The following is a 6,895-nucleotide window of genomic DNA, read 5'->3' on the forward strand; positions in this document are numbered from 1 at the left end:
AATATATATATATGTAAATATATATGTGTGTGTGTGTGTGTGTGTTTTATTATTTGAATTAATATGCACGATTAATATTGTTTAACCTTTAACCATGATGTGTTTGCTAGGTAAGACAATATGAACCTGAGTGGAAAATAACATGTAACAGAGAGTACAGCACAAGGTGATTGTCACGCTAGGCTGCAGCGCTACACAAGGGGAAGTCTGAGGACAAAAAGTACATATCACGTCATGAATTAAGTGTCTGAAACTTGCAGACATCGCAAACATCGCAGAGACATTGTTTGATGGTTTGGTAAATGCGTAATTGCCACTTGTCTTCACCCACACACACACACAAACAAACTCAGAACCCTCCAGACAGCGGTTTATGCAGATTTTTTTTCCCCCACTGAAGCTTACAAAAACTTAAGAGAAGATCTTTAAAACAGGAATGATTGTTATAAACAGGACTCTTTCGCAGTATGATACGACATTGGTAGGTAACCATCTTTTAGTATGATAACCCACTGAGGGCTATGTTTTGTACTGCTATCCTGCATTTGGTATTGTGGTTTTTCATTTTTGCACCACTGCACTGTTGAAGTTATGTAATTTTCCTGCTTGTTCATGTGAAACCATTTCCAGAGAAAAGAAACTACCAACAACCAATAGAAAAGTATCCTACATGTATATGAATGTCTGACAGTTCAATGTGACAAAGGTGAGAGAGACAATGCATCAAAGTAGCAAATGAAATTGCAGTCTGTCTAAAGCTGTCTATGTAAATCTGTTGGCAATTTTGAATTATTTCTAGTAAGTACCTATTCCTGGTATGTTACTGTACTCACATCATTGGCACTGATATACATTGGCTTTCAGGCAATAGGATTTATTTAATATCCTCCTACATTTCATTTGAATTATAAGGATCAGAGCTTATTTATAGGTTGTACTGCCAAGATGTGTGATTCTTTCCAGACCGTTTGGCACAAGGCTTTACAGAATGCCCTGCAGATGGTTCTTTTATTCACCTTATCTGGCTTTTTTTTTTCTATTTTTCTCATTTTTCTTTCATAAAATGCTCTGGCTCAGTCTTTTTTGGAGAACGAAAGAGGAAATCCATCAGATGTGCAGTGGTGCACCGTACCTCTAGGCTCATAAATTGTACATGCCTCAAAGTAGCAGGAAGTAGAGGCCTAATAGGGTGTATCCTCCAGGTTTCCTGTTAGGTTAACCCATTGGGTCTAGGGTATTCTACTCCGCCAGTGGATCATAAGACATGACCCCCTGTTGCCCTACCACTTAAAATGAATGGGCCCATAATGCAGTCAAGCTGCACAATCACCACTGAAGACTTTATTTTTATTATTTTAATATTTTATAATGTATTGTATTCTAACACTGTCGTGGGTGCAGAAGTCACCAGACCCCAAGCCATTTTAACACTGCGGTCATTACGGTGGTCAGTCATAAAGAATAGGTGATGTAGAGGATGGATTGCAAAGATCTAATTCCAAACAAGTGACGCGGTTAACAGGTAATATCTTGTTTGCATGAAAAACAAGGATTAAGAAATCCCACTTGTCACCCAATTATTGGATTTCCATATCATTATAGGAATCACACTCATTCATATTCAGACACTTTTTCACTGCTTAATTCAATTCCCAGCTAAGCTTCACCTAGAGCCCAAGGGATGAAGTGTGGCTGGCACTGAAAGGGTTAGATCTGAGAACAGAAAACTCCAGCTCAGAGCGCAGAGAGCAAGTGAACGGGAGAGGTGATCAGGTACCCCATCTGGATTCAATCCCACCTGGGTCCAGATAAAAATAGAGGCAGGGTGATGGGCCAAAGACTCGCCAGTCCTTCTTCTTCAAAGGAGGGAGGAGTAATGTGGGCATCCATGTATGTCCTTGATATTGACCCACCTTTATCTTAATTTTCATATAATTATTCGATGGGTTGCAGATGTTGGGAAAGGAGTTTTACACTCTATTTCCATTAAACAGCTGTAGTACTTTGTTCAGTTGGTGAGGAGTTGCCCATAGTTTCATCACTGAATTGAGTTAGGCCTTTGAACCATCAGGGTCATCCCCCTTGTGCCTCTTTTCCTAGATAAAATGTTCAGATAGGACATGTTGAAAGGATATGTTTCCAATTTGACTCGTGCCATCCTTATCCTTCTCAGCCTCCTCCCCCCCATCATCTTTGTTCCTATCTCGCTCACTCTGTCTGCCTCCCTGTCTGCCTCGGTGCATGTGTCAGACAAATGATTAATTCTCCAGAGGAGAGGAGGGGAATGAGAGAGGGTGAAACACAAGAGGTGAATTGATAAATCATCTCTTTATTCATCCATAGGTAAATAAAAAAACATGGCTGTGCTCAGAAATACATAGATCTAGCCCCTGACACCCACAGATGCTCTGCATTAATGTCTTCCTGGGCCAGAGTGTAACACAATAATTTATAAAACTGCTTCTACATGCAGACCCCAGGGGTGACGCTTGTCTCTGCTGCACTTGTATGCGTATGTGTCTAGTTGTGTGTATCATCTCATTCTCAAACACATTCTTAACTAATGCAAATAATTTGGTACATCGCCACAGAGCTCCAAATTTTTAAGCAATTGTTAGATATATTTAAACCTACTTAGAATAGAAGAAGCATTATATCTGTCAGATTTGAATCACATATCTATCTTTCATCCTCCCTATGCAGCAAACTTCTGTGTCAGCACAAACATTGACGTACACTACATTGTCCATCTGATGACATGTAATCATGATTAAAAATAAACTTTTTTTTTTTAGTGTTTGCAATTACTCAAACAGCTCCAGACCCAGCTGCGCAATCTCTACGCCTCTCTTCAACACCATAGCTCTCTTTTCATTTTTTTTCATTTTTTTTTACATCTGCTATCAACACTGTGATTATTATTCATCACTCTTTTGTAAACATTAACTTGTGGCTGTAATGAATGCACTCGGTGCAGATTTCTTCCTGTAAATGTTGTTCTAATTATATTTAACAAGGTATGAAATATGCAGCAATGTGAGAATCGTGTTATGTCAGTTCACTGAAAGCCCCAAGCGAGTTTTTACTTTTCCTGCAAAGAATGCTGCTCTCTTTTCTTTTTTTTTTCACTCACTACTCAGAGATATACACACACATGCACACACATAAATATGTATGTACAATATATATGCATTTATTTCTATTGGACATTCTTGGCTGAAAAGATGGTCTAGACTCATTTAGGCAGTAATGCTATTCCTTTTATTAAGTAAAATGTTAGCCAAGTGATTAAAATTTCAAATTCAGTTGTTACTTTGACATCTTGGAAGCTTGTCTTGCTTGCTATCTTACCAGAAGTTGGGTGGGAGGTTTATATAAAATTCATTTCTGTGAGCTCTGTGGAGAGGCTGGACTGAAAACTTGAGCTTCGAGGGGCTGGAGGTGGGGGGAGGCAGTTAGCCAGAAGAGGAGAATCATGTCCTCTGATAGCTCTAAAGTTGTCTCGAGCCTTAACTGTCCAGCGAGCCGTCAATGTTGAAAGAAGTACTGAGATTTTTTTTTACTTCCGTGAAAGTAGAGACCAGGGTTTTGACATGGCAATCACCTACTATGTTTTGCATAAAGCCTTGTTGTGGATACCTGCATTACACAAACGGTTTTAGAAACTGCAAACTTCATTCCGAGTCCTGGAAATCATGAGATGACTGTTGTTGTAAATATGCACTATACAAATAAAATTGAATTGAATTGAATTGAATTTTTCTCTCCTAGATGGCCAATGGTTTTTTGTTCTTTTTCTATCTTCTTGTTTTTTTTTCTTTTTCTTCTATTACATTAATGCATAACATAGCCTATACAACTATATTCGGATGACACTATGTGGCCGATATTATTTGTGATGAAAGCAGTTTTTGCAAAAACTGCAAAAGTTTGCTTCAGATTTGCTTGACAGTTATATGTAAACATCCCTCTATTGTTTTGTATGAACAAAATTTATTTGTTTACTGTTAATCTAAATCTACAGTAGCAGACAATGTAAATATAACTCAAAAAAGAAGAAAAAAGAGAAAAAAAAAATCTCACCAGTGGTAGCATGCAGCAGCTTTTCTTTTTTCTTTTAACGTTACTTTTTTGGCCTTTGTGTCCTTATTGATAGTGCAGTGAGAGAGCGACAGGAAAGTGGGGGAGAAGGATGTGTGTGAAAGGGCCACGAGTGGGAGTCGAACTCATGACCTCCACATCAGGACTGTAGTCCTGCACATGGGACACCAGCTCAACCAGGTGAGCCATAGCGGCGCCCCTGTATTTGCTTGTTACATATAAAGTATATGTGAGGAAGGTGAAACTATAAAGAAAGAAGCGGACAGTAGTTGTTTTTTGTTTTTTTTTGTTTTTGTCATACTTTGTGTCCTTCAATTAATTCATCCTTTACACTTTCACCCCAGTCTCTGGTTAATGTTATTGCTCGATTGTAATTCTGTATGTATGTACGTATCTACAGTATGAAAAGATAAGTAGAAGTGTGTAGAGGATTTGGAAGGTTTTTAACCTGATTAACAATCAGAGGTGAATATAAGCAAACATACTCTACAACAACATGGTAGCATATACAAGCTTTACTGAGCAAAGTGTTTAATAAATGCATCTTGTAATATCAATGTTTAATCTCTTCTCATTTGATTGTCTTGCCTCAGCAATACTAAATGAATGAATGAATTAATTAATTAATAACAACAGTATTTGACTAAGTGTACTGGAATGTGGAATCATGCGTCATCATCATGCTGAAATGTATTTGAACCCTGCAGCCTTATGGCATGAATAGGATCTTTATGTGCGTAGGGCAAAATTGGAATAAATGTCTCCTGCATTAAGACTTAATTAATATATTAAGGATATGTGATCATTTAAAGTACCTCCAAGGTCCCAAAATGTTCACAGTGAGGGAAAAACTAATTCATAAGGTATATAATTCGTTTTCTTACAATAGTGTTTATAGAAACTACCTTTCAAAGAAACTGATAGAAACTCACTTCTCTCTCTCCGCTCATCTTTACTCTCTCCACTCACCTTAACGGTTAAGGCATATGGCCACCCACCCAGAATCTTGTTCTGTCTGAGGTTTCTTCCTGTTAAAAGGGAGTTTTTCCTCCCCGCCGTCACCAAGTGCAGCTAAATGGGAAATAGTTGGGTTTCGCTCTATAATATTATGAGGTCTTGACCTTTGCTATGTTAAGCTCCCGAAGATGACTTATGATTTGATTTGGTACTGCATAAAAATAAAGATGAATGGAAATTATTTTGAGTTAAATTAAGCCATATTGTGTGTTTCTATTACTATGCGAACAGTATTATAAACACTAAAAAACTAAGAGGTGACCTAAGATTGGATATGCTTACTTTTCCAGTAACTACTTAGAAATACAATAGTTTCCTATACCACAACCAAAGTGTTTTAGTTGCAACAGCTTACATCGGCTGGAAAACCTGTCTCCATTGTCAAAGTCTTGTGTTCTGTGTGCCCATCGTCTCATCTGACCACCTCATCTGAGATGTGTGCAGCACAAAAGAATAAAAGAAAACATGTTTCCAGTCAAAAGTCAAAAGAGGTATGGAGAAATGGAGAGACTTCGTAGTTCTTGTAAGTCACTTGGACTGAGTAATGAGTATTGCAATTTAACAACTGTTGTAGCAGACCAGTGAAATGGCTGCTGTATGCCTCTATATGACAGTAAAAATAATTGCATTTTTTACATAACTTAAAGCCAATAGTAAAAATGTGAATTGATAAATGCACTCAGTATTATAACTGGAAGTGACTTTAAGTTCAGCTGCTGGTAAAGAGCCTGTCAGCATGAACCAAAGTCTTAGTGGAGGGAAGAAATTATTGTGTTGACACACAGAGTGAGCAGCTCTTTAAACTTTTATTCCCTAATTAGGACATTTTTGTTTGACATCTGACCAAATTGGAAAAAAAAAAGACGAATAATCAAAGTGATTCATCATATGCTAACATTACACCATCAGAATCAGAATCAGAATCAGAATCAGAATCAGTTTTATTGCCAAGTAATTTTTACATCACCAGGAATTTGACTTGGTCCATTGGTGCAAAGAGCAGAAAACAGATACCAAAATAAAATAAAATATTAACAATACCAAAAAAAAGGCAGATGTGAGATAGAAGAGAAAATATATTTATATACATGTCATGTTTTAAGTAAATAATCCTCCTCCTCAGTATGAAACAATAATCAACAGCCATTGGTAGTGGGTTTTTAAAGTCATATAGGTTCAATAAAAACAACAGATTGTGTTTTTTTTCTGCAGAGCAGTTGTTTCGAGGAGGACTGTGGTGCAGAGCTGTCACAGTGCTGATATTTTAGTTCAAGCTGGTTGAAGGCATTCAGCATTGCGGATGCAGCAAAAAAAAAAAAACTTCTGGGGTGGAGGTTCTGATAAAGGTGGTTTCCTGTATATGCCTCTTTTAGCGAGGGTGTGTGTGTGTGTGTGTGTGTGTGTGAGAGAGAGAGAGAGAGACAGACAGAGAGAGAGAGAGAGAGAGAGAGACCTATTGAAGAGAGCAGCTCCAGCTAAACGGAAAGTAGAGAGGATTGTCAAATCAGCGGACTATATCCTCTTGGTCATTCCAGCATGTGCGTGTGAGCGTGTGCATGTGTATGTCTATCTATGAATAGAAATACATGTGCATGCTGATATGCATGTGTGACCACTTCACTTTTAATACACTGTGTTTACAAATGTAGAGCAAGTTGCTAATGGTTGCCTGGTCACTGACCCTCAAAACAGACGGCCTCCCCTCCCCATCTCCTCCTGCTCACCAGGCCTTATCTCGACTGCCACTGCCGCCCACTCGTTCTCATCTGCTAACAGG

General features: G+C 38.2%; 1 long non-coding RNA gene across 2 annotated transcripts; it reads left to right on the forward strand.

Moving 5' to 3' along the window:
- The first annotated feature begins 392 nt into the window (after nt 1-392).
- Nucleotides 393-4,658, forward strand: LOC103354282 (uncharacterized). Of its 2 annotated transcripts, none has more exons than XR_520040.1 (2): nt 393-481; nt 4,157-4,658. It is a non-coding gene; the product is annotated as an uncharacterized LOC103354282 (long non-coding RNA). The 2 variants fall into 2 exon arrangements; XR_520041.1 differs by having other exon boundaries at nt 4,162-4,658.
- Nucleotides 4,659-6,895: the final 2,237 nt, after the last annotated feature.

This window comes from Stegastes partitus, unplaced genomic scaffold, assembly GCF_000690725.1.
Source record: "Stegastes partitus isolate 25-593 unplaced genomic scaffold, Stegastes_partitus-1.0.2 Scaffold102, whole genome shotgun sequence".
Taxonomy (NCBI): domain Eukaryota; kingdom Metazoa; phylum Chordata; class Actinopteri; family Pomacentridae; genus Stegastes; species Stegastes partitus.